The sequence below is a fragment of the Lycorma delicatula genome, chromosome 10 (assembly GCF_047948215.1).
Source record: "Lycorma delicatula isolate Av1 chromosome 10, ASM4794821v1, whole genome shotgun sequence".
NCBI lineage: Eukaryota > Metazoa > Arthropoda > Insecta > Hemiptera > Fulgoridae > Lycorma > Lycorma delicatula.
This window is the reverse complement of record NC_134464.1, coordinates 80,082,671-80,098,052: the sequence shown is the minus strand read 5'-3', so window position 1 is coordinate 80,098,052 and position 15,382 is coordinate 80,082,671. Positions and strand designations below refer to the sequence as shown.

The window sequence follows — 15,382 nt, the reverse complement described above, 5'->3', positions numbered from 1 at the left end:
TCTAGATTTCTGTAACGTTTGGTTAAATTATCCTATAAACGAAATTTAATGAACGCAAACAAAAAGTGAAAACAGCAGCATTAAGGAGATCTCATCTCAGGAAGTATGGAATAAAAAAAAAAAATATTAATAAGGAAACAGGAACAAAAAATAAACCAACAAAACCTCTCATTAACCATATTTACCAACAATATAACGAGATTTACCGATAATAAGCAATAAATAACCAGCTGTTGACAATAAAAAATATATAATAAAGATAAAAAAAAAAAATGAAAGAGCGAATCGCATGACAAAACACATGACGATAAATTACAATAACTTTTTTTATATAATAAAACGTCACTGAAAAAAATGACGTCAGAACTAAAATGCTATGCTAATGACTATAAAAAAATGAATGAAGATGTTTCAATTAACATAACAATGAAACAGTATTTGTTTTAAAAACTCTTAATAAATTTAATAAAAGAAATACTTAGTAAATACACCACTAATTATTATCATTACTCTCTCAATAAAAACCTCGTTTAAAGAAATTACACGTTTCAACAACTACATACAATACAGCACAACATAAGATACCTAAAGCGAAATAAAACTGCGAAAATGTTAAAAACATTAATACTACCGTCTACCAAAATATCTTCCTCTTAATTTAAAGTAAAAAAAAAAAAACGTTCACTGAATACGAATACAGCAGCGAGTAACATTCTTATTTTTTCAGATTTAGTCAATATTTTGAGATAATGTGGGGAGATTTTACGTTTACGAAATAACCTTGTCGATTTATATAAAGTAAAGTGAACCTAACTGATTTGAATAGTTCGGATACCCCTCCTAACAAAGCTGGAAATCCCAGTTACTAAAGAAAACCTATTTGTTTAGTTATATGTTATGAGCATTATTAAAAAAAATTTACTGCATTAAAAGCTTGTTCTTTCCTGCCTATAATTTCTGACCAACTACGCTTCATTTATAGAAATATGAAATATCACGAACAAGTATGTAGTTTTTCTCCAGTTTCCTCGAAAAGTATACTTTTAATAATATAGATTATATAAAAAATATTAAAGATCACTTATGTATTTTAGACAGTATTTTTTTCATGCCATTTAGGTATTAAAAGAAATGTCTAAATAGTCGGGTCAGAATATGGTAATCGATAAAATAAAAAGGCTACTTCTGATCTGTAAAAAACGAGAAATATTTTATTACTTTTTAATTTTTTTTTTTTTTTTTAACATCAGTAGGTAGATAATTTCATTTTTTTCCAATTAACCGGATGGAAAAACATCGGTAAGTAAAATTAAAAGATTCAATTAAACGGGAGAGAATCTCTACAGACTAAAATTAGAGGTACAGTCGATTCTGTGCTGCGCGACGAACAGCACTACAGACAAGCACGAAAGTTTGTATATACGTGACGGTACAAGAGCATAATTAATCGATCGAACCGACGGACGGACAACACCGTCGCGACATTAATGGCCATATAACGCTTCAGAGGACGCACCAGTTCAGATTTTAATACATAATTTATTAACCCGGGGAAAGCAGTTTTACCTACGGCGAATTATCCATCCGTACTCTTCAAGGCTGCAAAATCGATCCGTATTCAATTAATAAATTAAGATGAATTTTCATTATTTTAAAGTAATAGTATTAATAAATCTATAATATTAAGCGAAATATCTTGTTAACGCAAAGAGATTAAATAAAATTAAGTCACCACTGATTTAAGTTCGTTATTCGCAGAAAACTATTTATGATTTAATTTCGAACCGAATAACTTTTACGACGTCAATATTTTCATTATTTATCTCTCCGTTATAAAATTTGAAGTTAACCTATTCGATTTCCTATTCTCTGTATTTTGTTAATTATTTCCATTCTTATTTTTTTATAAAAATTCACTATATTAATACCGAGAAAAAAAAGTAATGGAAAAGCGCGCATTCGTGAACATTTTAAATTATATTTTTGAATAAATAACTATCGCGATGACCTTGATCGAAGACGCAATGAAATTAAGATGATCCAGGTAACTAGCTTATTTAACACACTACTAAAAGAAAACGACAGAGGGGAGAGTGGCCTTGACATTGGACGGTGACTGCCGCGTGGTAGACACAGCGTCATGGCTACGAGCCAACAATCGCAACGACTTGCTCCATAGCAACACAAAACGTATTATCTCTTCTGTACTCGGCATGGCATCGCGTAGTCGCATAATGTAACATATGTTACACCCGATAACATCTTTTGCGTACATTATAATAAAAGGAATCGTATTATGCAAAACGGGCCTTTATATCGGTACTTACCGCAGTAATTATATTTTAACAGCAGCAGTGCAGGTAGACTCACAACATTAACGGAGATAATTATGCTTAAGATATGCCGTACAACAATATGGAAATACAAAAGATCCAAAAATATTACATACATGGAAAGAGTATCGTATTTTTATTATTTCCTCACGTTAAAAATGTACATATAAACAAAATATTTAAATAAAAGTTAGAAAAGTATTTTCTTCATTACAAGTAATACCAAAATTATAATTAACATAAACAAGAAATTATCTATAATTAATGAGTTAAAGATTTAATGAAACGGAAAATATTTTAATCATTTATTATTGAACCGTCTGAAATTACTACTGTGAATCAATCTTTAGAACACTTACAGCACTTTATAATACAATTATTTTACTACAATATTTAATGAATTTCATTTAATCCTGGGAATTATATTTGAAATGAATGTTGTTTATATAATTATAACATAATATAAAAGTAGCAGATAGTAAACTACTACTACAGCTTGTTTATAATGCTTTGGAAACAAGAATGTCGGAAAAAACATAACTGGAAATATTAATTCCAAATTACAGTAGGCATTCACAATCGAATAAGTACATGATCAGGACGTGTTATGGAATACCTTAAGACCAATTTTAACACGGTAAATACGGTTGGAAAAAATTTCTTCCTGTTTCCTGGTAGATCGCATTCTTTAAGAATCGCATAATATCAATCAAATCTGACAAGACTTGAGTGCTTTTGAAAGGTGGCGTATCACAAAATATTTTTAAAAAAGTTATGATTACTATTAGTTTAATAGAATGCATCTTGAAAAAAGGGTGACTATTTTGTTATTTTATGTAATAAGCTAATAAAACAATTTTTGATATTTATGGACATGCATGTTATCGTATGTGTAGCGTATAAAGCCGATAAAAAAGTGTTTTCAGACTGGAAATTTTTAAGCCAATGACAGAGTCTGATGAAATCACGTTAGAAATTCGGCAAGACTGGAGCATTAACAGTCATAATAGTAACATACTATGTTCAGGTGCCACTTGAATTAACAGTGAAAAATTTGATGGAATGAATTTCCATCTGCGAATCTTTGCTAAAACAAAATAGAACAATCTTTAAAACAAGTCGTTTTGAGCATGAAAAAATAAATCACGCACGACAATGTACGAAGATCGTGTTTGAAATGAGGTGCGAGTGCCGCAAACTGCAGGAAAACCAGGTTTAACACCAAAAATAGTGAAGCTGTGTGGATGTGTAATGAGATCGGATAGAAATTGTTGATTTTAAGCGGCTGTCACAGCCAAGTCAAACGATTGACCTCTACTGTCAATAACTGTAAATATTACATGAAGTAAAGCTATCGGTGATCAATAGTTAAGGTGTTTTCTTTCATGATAATGTGAAATCATATCTGAGCTTGGATGGGAAGTTTTGATCCATCCACCATAATATAGTCAGTCCTGACTGCGTTGTCAGATTACCATTTGTTTCGGTCTCTCTACAGAACTCTTTAAGGGTATAAAAAATACCTAAAAAATAACAAAAAGGTAATCAATCAAAACAGTACATAAACATCACTTGAAATATAAAAAACCCTTCTTTTACTTCTGCATTAGGAAGAGACTTTTTCTCATATAAATGTAAGAAAGTAATTTAACATAAAAGAAGGATAGGAAAAAGTCGAGAATTTATGAATAAGTAAACCTCGCTGTTATCCATAAGATCTGAAGTAAAAATACAAATTTCGATAAACTACAATTTCAAGGGGAGTCAAGTCACTAAAAATGGATTGTTTTTTATCAATTTATTTTCTTTGAATCTTTAGGTCTAATTTCATTTAATTCTGAACAATACTTCTTAAGTTATGAATTTTACAAGTTGCACAACATTTTTCAGCAATAATTTAGTGTATTCAATCTTCACAGAATGACAAAATCATTCATATATATTAGTAAATGTATGGCACAATATGTCCAGAAACGGATGGGAGTTAACACCTTCGTATGCTAAAAACACAGTTGGGCAAAACTGAACTGCAGGACAATAAAACAATGTGAGGTCACAACCGACTGACTTATGTTTCCTGTAAAAGAAATTCATAATTACTATGGCCTGACCATCCAAAGAAATGTTTAACTATTTTGGACCAAATGAAGACTACAGATTCCATCTTGGGTCTTCTAAAAACTCACTAGCACACGAGTTGTGTCCTAGGGGTACTGAAAGTTGGTGAAGCACCAAAAAGCCAAAGCTAACAAAGAACCTTACGACCTTAGGGCGCCATACACACTTTCCTACAAATGTAATGGAGCACATTATCAAACCTATTTTTAGGGACATAGCCCATACTAATCTGCTTCAATGATGGAGGTAACAAAATGCAAATGAATCTTTAAACAGCGGTAATATGGTCCCATTTACCCAAATACATTTTTCTTAGGAAAAACATTGGAACTAGGCATTTTCAAAGCAATAGCTATCTTACAATGAAGGTGATATAGTAAAATGTAAGATACTTGAGCAGTTGAAGGTGGTAGAAATTGCATTATAAGGCTGAAAGAGCTTGGACAAACTAAGAATAAAAAAAGCCAACAAGGCCATTGTAAATATAGAAAAAGTGTCTGCAAAAAAAAAGGTTGGAAGACAAGACCTGGACAACCCTTCATATGGAGCTGGGATGCAGTAAGACAAGAAATATTTACAAATTTCTCAAGTAGCCTATCTTTAATTTGTACATTTGAACAAATGTACAAAGTACCTTTTGAACATTCAATGTACCTTTTCTCGAGAAGATACAAAGATCATTTTTTTCTTTTGTCAGCTTTAACTATCTGCTCATTTTAAGCAGACAGTTTGTTTTAATCTTCTTAGTTTATGAATAAATAAGTTTTAATGTCATATTTTATTCAAAAAGTTAATATTTTTTGAATATGAAAAATTTCTCTGCTTTAATTTGAAAAAAACGTGCTAGCTTAAAAGAAAAAAAAATTAATTTGACATCACTTATTCACTACTTAAGAAGGTACATAAAATTTATGGAAATTCACAGTGAAGATATATGGACACCTGACTGTCCTTAAACAAATAAAAAAATAATATAGAAAGCTCTATATTAAATCATCTCATTAAACAATTAAAGAAAAAGTGTTAAAATCCCATAAACTTCTCTATATAAAATAAAAGGTTAACAGTTTAAAAAAAAAGGTTTTCGACAGTTCATGAAAAACTGAATCCACGATAAAATACTTTATCTAAACATGCTTGGCTTATTTCCCAACATTTAAAATTCAATATAATTAATCAAAATAATGTAATTAGATATCTTAACAGAAATAAACAAGAAAGATAAATACTCAAGATAACATACAGAAATAAACTAAAGTGACTAAAACAGGAAACCGCTTGTATATTTAATTAATTGCAGAATTCATGTCATTAACTATAGTTATAAACAATTATATATACACATAAAAATCCTTAACAGAAATAGAATTTTATTTCATTAAGAAACATGATTAGACTGAAAACTTGTAAAAACTGATAATCGGAACAAATAAAATTGAATAATAGAAGTTATATTAGCAAAAAGCAAGCTTATGCACCATCTAAAATCCTCATGTGATGTATCCATACACATGACTAAATTATACCAGTCAACCTAAAAAACTGTTCCAAGAGAAATTGTTGAAAAAAAAAAAAGGTTAATAAAATTTGAGTTTGCAGACTGGAAAGAGAAAATGAAAATAAAACAATTGTAATATTACAACAGTGAACAATTTTCACACCGTCCTATTATATATTTTTTCAAAATTTTAACTCAAGAAAGGACACTATATATTTCTTTTAACATCTGTAAAGTTACACATACTAAGAATGTAAAATATCTTGCAAATCAATGAATCTCTATATGATAGAAAAAGTCCCCAGGACAATCAAATGCACAAAGCATAACAACCACACCACACCCCACTTCACTTCCTAGTAAAACAAAGCCAAGCTCAGTAATAGATAAACAGCAAAAATATTTTTATCTTGCTGTTCAACAGCTGAATTTTATTCAATTAACAACTAACTTGTTATATACTTAAAAACAGAAAATCATTTTCAGTACAATGAAACTGATATTAAACTAAAATTAAACTGGTCAAATTAACGATGACAATTTTAAATAAATTACCCTGTAACAAAACACACATAGTTAACGCATTTTTTAAATATCATGTTTCATACACCTTAGGAAAGAATTTAAGGTCTTATAAAAAGAATTTTATTTTCTAAGTAAGAATACATTCGCACCTCTCCAGAGCAGACATAACATAAAATACAATTGTGTACAAAGAGAGTACATTAACTTGCTGCTTTACACTATCGGTCCATCAGTAATACGAACATGATCAATATAATAAATTATGAGGTTATAAGCCACCAAGTTATAAGAGTTATCAGAATCTGTTTATCTGAGAGTATATCTACATTCACTGTAGTGAACAGAGTGAAGGTGTTGCTCATAGAATTTAATAACACCTGTATATTAGAGGATTTAGCATGCTGGATTGCAGTTGTATACTTGGCTTGTTAAGAAGGAAACCCACTTCATTCATACTAAGCCCATCTTAAGTCCTGTTATCTCAGGAAAGGCCATACAGTTTTCACAAGTGTCTTGCATCAGATCTCCAGTGAACCATTCATTGGGACCCAAACTTACAACATAAAATTCCTCAATGGAGTAAATGACTAACCTCTCATACCTATAGGTATACATTTGAACATTAAGAACAAGAACCAATACAATAACTTATTAAAAACATGCCAAAACCATTTCCATTTCAGGCTGGAAAAAACATACGAGCTCATCTTTGGCATGTTGCACAAATTATCAAACACAGGAAAACATAAAAGATGATGTTATGATGATTTTTAAAGTTGGTGGGTAGATTACAAACAATTAACGTTGGTAATGGTTCACACATTACACAGAATTCCCAATTTTAAGAGAATTCATATACTTTACGTCAGTCAAAATGATAAATTGCATTTATAAAGTTTACTTCTTTCATTTTTACTCAGATTTCAAGTACTATTTTTAATCAGATTAAATTTTCAGGAAATTATTCCTCAAATTTGAAATTGAATCTAATTATTAAAAATATTTAATTCTAAAATTAAAACTTTTTAAAAATTTAATTGCTTTTTAATGATGAATTTTTAAACTATTTAAAATAACCTTTTTTTTTTACTGTAATCATAATCAGGTTTGTATAATTAATTTTAATGGAAAAATATTAGATATTTTACAACAGGCTCTTTTAAGTTTTGCGTAACTCTTCGTCTAAAAACAGATCATCATAGTTAAAAAAAAGTTAATTTCCCTTTAACTATTATAATAATCTTCTGTTTAAACCAAAATTTTCAGGTAACCTATCTTGAGTGGTTTCATAGTTACAAAAAATAGTTCAAGACAAGCCACAAACACATTTATAGATGCAGAAATGCAAAGGTTTTTACATATTTGGATTCACTATTGCCTCAAAACATCAATGCAAATGGAGAAGGTGAAATTCCTACAAAGCCACAACTAAGAGATTCTTATATTCTCAGACTCAAAACAATTATAAGAAGTTCATTAACAGATATTACTCATACAAATATTGAATAAATTCTAACATTTCCTTAAAGGAATCTGCTCAATAAAAGTCAAGTACCTATTGTTTAATTTCAATTCTTTTATGCAACAGATTTACTACTGAACACCATTAAATAAATGACATAAAAAGACAATTGCATTACTTACAATTGTACGGGTGTAATAAAATTTTGCTCTAAATTACAATTATTTCTTTTAACTGCCAAACAATATGATGTATAAAATACACCATTCATTCAACAATGCCACTCACTTCATTCATCAACATAAAGAGTACGTCATAACAAATAATCATTAAATAAAGATAACAAACATATGGTTTATTAATCAAAGTTGCATCATTTCTACAGCATGTATTACTCATTTATAAATGTTATAAAGGAATTTTCAACAAGTGGTTTATTTTTCTGAAACTATCTATGCAGCTGTTTCACAATTAAAACACATGTGAACTTAAACATCTTGTTCTTTATTGACAAACAAGTAGTTCAACAGACAAAATTCCATTTTCATAAAACTTAATTTAATCAGTAAATAGCTATTAAGATATTTTTTTTTTGGGCTAATCACTGCCTGAAAAAATGATTAGTTTTAAAAAGCAGTTTTTAAACAGTTTACCAGGTAAATGTCTTGCTAAGTTTGTGATAATTAGAAATCTAGTTTAATGACAACTCTAAAATTATCGATTAATATGTTAAACATCTATTCTAAAATAATCTAACAATATCACAAACAGTACTTATTTTGCACGTGTAATTTAAATTTAAATGGTTTTTAATTTTCTAAATTCTTAAACTAGTTTTTAAAATGTACCTAGCATCCAACAGAGTAAAATACCCAGTTTTACAAAGTCAACTGCATTAAACCAGAAGTTGCATAAATTGTAAATTCTGCTGGACACAATAGAAACGGTCAGAAATTGCATTCACAATCAATATTTTGACAAAAACAAACAAAAACCGTTGACAATGATTGCAATAAAATAATTTTTAATTTTTAACATCTGTCTCCTCATGATGGTGTAATATCTAAACACTCAAAATATATTTTACTTTTTACTGATCAAGAGGTTGATTTTTTTACCATTATTACTTATTTTATATTAATTCTATTAACTAATTATGTTTGTTTTTGAATAACATGAGCACATTAATTGAATCATAATATAAAGCAGCCAATGACCAAAAAAAATTTCTAGCATACACAGACTGAGTTTAAGCATAGAATATCAATAACTAAAATTAAATCTGCAATGTACATTTTACAAATTCCAATGCTAGTTAAAGAGAGGGTCAACGGAAAAGACAAATTGTAAAAATATACTTTTTCTATAAATAACAGCAACAATTTACTGAGATTACACATTATACAGGAAGTAACAAATATAACACAATTCAGAGGAAGTGATTCACTTCAATCTCTTTAGATGTAAACTGAAGGATGCCATACATTTATTCAATAGCACCTTAATATTAAGTAACTGTGTGAAAACATAGAGCTACCTTTATCACAATCATTTTATCTATGTTCATAAAATTCTAGGTGAGCCATATTTTTTTCTGTTTTTAATATTATGCAATTTATTTTAATTAAAATTAATCTTATAATGTAAAATATATTAATCCAGTAACTATTAAAGCAAGATAGAATCTTATAAATTTAATATTGGCTAACAAATCCTAGTCAATATTTTGATAGTGTTAGCACACACACACACACACACACACACACACCAGATCGACATTCTTTCTTTACTGGCTTAAAATAAAAACTTCTATATAAATTAATGAACAGAGTAAGAGTACTGTAATTTAATATTACTATTCAGAACTACTGTCACAGATCACATAGCAACAAAATAAAGTATGAGATAAAAGTACATCAAAATTAATTAAATTCAAAATTTTAACGTAAAAAAAAAGGAAAAAATCATACACAGACTACATTTAAGGTTACAGATAGGAATGGATAAAAGGTTATGACTTACATGACATTAGTTTACTTTCAGTTAAGGTTAAATTTAACAATTTCAAATTTCAGTAACATTCAGTTTCAGTGGATGGATAGATGGTTAAAAGAATGAAGAAAAATTCAATTATAATATGGTTTGGAATAGGAGGGGGTCTTTCATTCAGCCAGTCCCATACAATAACTTGTTGTTCCAACCTGTTATGAAAAAAAAAATAGACCAATTAAATTCAATACAATTTGTTTATAAAATAAAAATTGCAACGGTGAAATGTAAACACAAATTTAATTTTTCTTAAAAGATTAATTATATTTTAACACAAAGCATAATCTTTAAAGAGAAAAATTATTGCGAATGAAATAGTACAGCAGCATAATTACTATGGTTTATTACTATTACATTATTATTAATGTAAATTACGAATATTTATTATAGAGCACAAAATGTATCTGTTAATTTTTTATGATTATGTAACTTACAGAAGGTTATAAATATTTTTAAGATAACGAAAATATCTGATAAGAATTTAATATAAAATTACAATTATCTATAACGAAGCAATTACATACAACACAACATATACCATAAATAAAAAAAAATCCTTGAGGTTAAAACATTAGAACACTACTCCAACACATACCACCCATTAACTAACACGCCAACATAAATAAAACTACCAGATCATAACGGACGCAAGCTTTTAATTGACATTAGGTATCCTTACTTAAAAAATGACCATGTGTTTTAAAAATCCTTTTTATAACACTATCAAATTTTAAAAAAATATATAAGAAAAAGCTCATTTGGATCAATATAAAGAATTTTTTTGTGGTGTTTCACAACTCTATTATAATGGGAATGTGAACAGTTTTTTTAACTTAAATCAATAAAGTAATGATAAAAATGTTGTAAAGGAAAGAACCGACTAAAACAGATTCCAGCAGTTTAAAGGAAGGAAAAAATCCTTTTTCTATTTTTTTTAAACAGGAGGCAGAACTACATTCTTAAACTTAAATTTCTTATATTTTTCAGTGATACTGAAATTGCACCGTACCATGCTAAAAAATGTAATACTTATGACTAATTTGCCATACACACCTAACATATTTTCTTCACATGAAATCAAACATGCAAAAATGGGGTCATGCCGCATAAAAATTATTCCTTTAACTAGCAAGCAGTAAAAAAATTCAACTGTTATTCCTTTCATTAGCATGTGGTTTAAAATTAAATTGTTATTCCTTAACTAGTTCACACACAGAGTACCATTAAAATAGTATTTTCCTCTTATGAGTAATAGATGCATCTATTAAAAGAAAAAAAGGAAATCTCTTTCCTAAATTTTTTTGTTTTTTAGAAACTTTAGAATGCCATAATTCAGAGCTGGGTACTGAAAAAAGAATTTTTAATTTGTATAATTTGTTTTGCTGGATGTATTATGACTTTCTTGTTAATAGTGAAGTCATATAAATAGTATTCACGGGAATACAAAAAATTCCCGGAGAACATATTAATCTTAATGAATAAACTTTTCCTTTTTTTTCAATTATTTATGCCTAGCATGATCAAAATTACTGAATCATATGTTACAATGGGAAAGAAGAACTTCAAGCACCAATCAATCATCAAATAAAGAAAGAACTTTTAAGTTTTAGTTTGGAGAAAAAATGTTTCTATAAAACAAACTTCAAGATGATTTTAATTGGAGATTCAAATGTTGTATTTTTCCAAGGAAAATAAATTCTTATCAAATCATAAGCAATATTATATTGCTTATTTAACAGGGATAGATAATTATGAACTAGTAATCTAATCAAAATAAATTGCTATATAGAGTAACAGCTATTTTAACAACACATTCTTTTGTAGACTGACTATCAGTTACGTAATTTAAAACCTTAATTACATGAATACAAATGTTTGAAGGCATTGATAATTAAATTATCAATAAGAAACAGCACATTGGTAGTTAGGTTACAACTGTTAACTAATACACATGTAACACTCATGACACTACTACTAATAATGAACTGGGTTGCATTACAATAATTATTTATAAATTAAATATATTTTTAATTTTAACTTTAATTTTCTACTAATTTGTTCAATTACACAGTCGTAACTAAAACGTCAAATGTCATTATATTTAATAAATTGCAATTAGTTCCAAAGAGTGGTCCTATTACTAGTTTAAAAATCAGTTATAAAATATCCTGAGTAATGTTTATGGGAAATTCGTTTTTTTTGTAAATGCAAAGATATTCTTTTACTAATTTAAACTTTTTACTGAATGAACTTTAGTTATTAAGTAACTTTTTAATATAGTTTATGGCACCATTAAACATCATTTTCTTTTTAAGAGCCATTCATGATGAATCGTAATTAACATTTTAAAATATTAGATTTTCTTTTCTAGATATTTTAATTCCTACAAAATTTTAGTTGTTAAATTTTTTTCTAGCATATAATTCTATTAAGCCACAAAATAGTTTACTTCATTTTAATTGCAGTATACAGGGGAAAGTTATCAATATTTTCAAAAGATTTATGCAACGTGTTTCTTAATATTTTTATTCCCAAAGCAAGCTTTGTAAAAGCTACACAAAATATTAATCTCTAAACAAAAATTTTCTTAAAAATCAGTTATTTCATAAAATCCATAAATGCTTATAAAAATTGTCAAATATGTTATTTCTATATTAATATTACCAAAATGCGTAACAAATTTCTGTTTCTAATGTATTTTGCAACTTGTTTCTTACAGCACATTAACTTTGAAGGTGTAAAGCACTTTACACCCAGGAAAAAACAAATAACACCATTTTAGCAAAACAACACATCCACCATGTCATGACTCTCCCAGTATTATCTATGAACTGGCTTCTTTCTTAACAGAGGATTCTTGAGTCTAGAAACAGGTGCATTTTCTAAAAAACCTCAAATTAATGAAATTCTCAATTTGACCCAAATTAATTACTTTTTATTTTCAAAAACTTCTTCCAGGGGTTCAGTTAAGTACACAAGTAGAATTTTTATCTTTTTTCGTGTTTATCTTTGTGACATACAGTTACTTATATATTCTCATTTAATTATTTTTAAAAGGATAACTTAGGGTATATTATTTTTAGTTCATGCTCACTCTCTTTTATCACATTTCTAGAATGCTATTTTTGTTTTTCGACCACTGTTGTATTTAAAATTATTCCAACAATTATAGCAACACAAATAATTAGTTTAAAATTAATAATACCAATAATTAGCAAAATGAAATGGTGCAGCCTATCATTCTAATATTAAAGTATCAATGTATAAAAATTAGTCAAATTTAAAGTAAAATTGTAAAACATATTCCTGGCATTACAGACAGGAATTTAAAATTACAAGAAAAATTGAAACAATTACTTGAATACTTGAAAACAAATGAACACAGATTATCACACAGCCCTGAATAAAAATATTTAAGACAGTTCTATTTAGTATTTTTTCAACTTTAAATTAAAAAAAAGTGAAATACAACATAAATAGCACTCTTTCTTATTTTGTTTATATTTCAGTTTATTTGAAGTCAGTATATATACCCTAATAAGCTGTGGGTGGTTATTTCAATTTAACAGATACTTCAATTAATCAAAATTTAAAGAATAGAAAAATATTTTTAAATTTATAGCAATTACTGTTAAGGTTTTAGGAAGATTTAAAAAAAACTGTATATAAATGATGACCTCTAAGATTTTAATATGTACATACAATTCCACTTTTTAAAGCAAGTTGCCTTATAGCTGCTGATAAAGGTATTTGCTACACTCTAGTTACTCATTTTATAATTTATTACTTATAACTATGTAAAACATTAAATAAGCACAGTTAAAGGTAAACTAATAATTATAGATAAATGCCAAACAAAATTTTTATAAAAAAATGATACAAAAGATTTAATGTCACTAATAACTTAACACAATAAATACTCCACAAGCTTTTCAAATAAATGTATTAAATTTCAAATAAGAGTGCAATAAATTGTCTTCTCTTACGAAATTTTTAAGAAATAAAACACAAGCTCAAATTATTCATAAAAAATATCAACAAGGCGTTAATTAGAAAGAGCAGATTGAGAATGGACACCAACCAAAACAACCACATTTTCACAGAATTATCCATACATGAATGTAGTTAACTGCATAGGAGAAAAAAGAATGCTAAAGGGAAATAACTAGAACTTTATAATGAATGACACTTCAGTGACATTGTCAGATAACTTCGAAGATACAGTGTTTTCATTTAATGGTAATATCACATTGAAACTTGTGTTATTAATACATGATCACATTCAAATTTAATAAACTGACAAGATTATAATTTTTAATGAAATATATAATTTCTAAACGAAATAAAAATTACACTCGTCGACGTTACAGATTTCACGTCTATTGGCATGAAAAAGTATTGCTGCCTCTCTTAATTAATAGTACGGTTAGAATTCATTTCTGTAATTCAATTATACCATACCGATCTATAAATAGCAAAATGTTCTAGACATGCTGACAGGCTAGATTACAACTTGCCCAAGTTAAGTTACAAAACTAAGTGGAGGGGGATAAATGTAGAAATATATTACACAAACCATTAATTTAAAAACCCATAAAAAACTGATTCATCTTACCTTTGTAGCTAAGAAAAGTCATATAAAATGGTAACGCCCTTCGGGACGGTAGCAAAATTGCAGGACAAAAATACGGTGAACAGCAGATGCTAGTCTCAACTGGTGGAATCTTTACGACCCACCAACTCTGTAAAAATAAAAGATGAAACATAATAATTACAAAAATAATACGAGAAAAATAAATATTTAACTTTTTCAACAACAAAAATCAAGTCAAAAGTAAAAACATGAAACGAGACTTACATTCCAATAAAAGGAAAGAAACCACAATCGCTTTGCCAGATATCACGTAATGAACAATTACTTCCAAACGGAAGTGCACGCGGTCTATACAAGATATGCAACCCAATCGCAGTATGTTTAAACAAATAAAAAAATTTAATTAATACTTTTATCCCTCAAAACTAAATTACTGTCTTTATTCATTGTAAAAGATTATATTATTCTATAAAACAATAAAATACTGATATATATATATATATACCAGTAATATGTTTATATATTACAAAATGTATATTATTTGCCCGAATATTTGTTCAAACAAATGCTTATCTAATGTAGTAAGAATAAGATAATGTTCAAATACTTTACTATTTTAAATGAAAAATGTATATTTCACTAATTCCTTCTTTAGATTAATTCTTAAAACTACCCTCTGGTAATTTACTTATACCAGTGGTAAGTTTTATTTATCATCATAATTAACTTTTTATAATTAAAATAACATTTTACTTTAAACTTGTCCTATTATTAACAAAATAAATAATCTGTAAGCAAAATAT

The 15,382-nt window shown here is 27.8% G+C and overlaps 1 protein-coding gene across 1 annotated transcript in view; it reads right to left on the bottom strand.

The window, feature by feature from the left end:
• The window catches only part of eIF5 (eukaryotic translation initiation factor 5), an 80,936-nt gene extending 65,985 nt beyond the window's left edge, over positions 1–14,951 (bottom strand). The window contains exons 1-2 of the mRNA XM_075376942.1: positions 14,844–14,951; positions 14,601–14,727 (exon numbers count right to left, since the gene is read on the bottom strand). The gene's annotated coding sequence lies outside the window, so the exon portion shown is untranslated. The remainder of the gene's footprint in view (positions 1–14,600; positions 14,728–14,843) is intronic.
• Between the last annotated feature and the right edge of the window lie 431 nt (positions 14,952–15,382).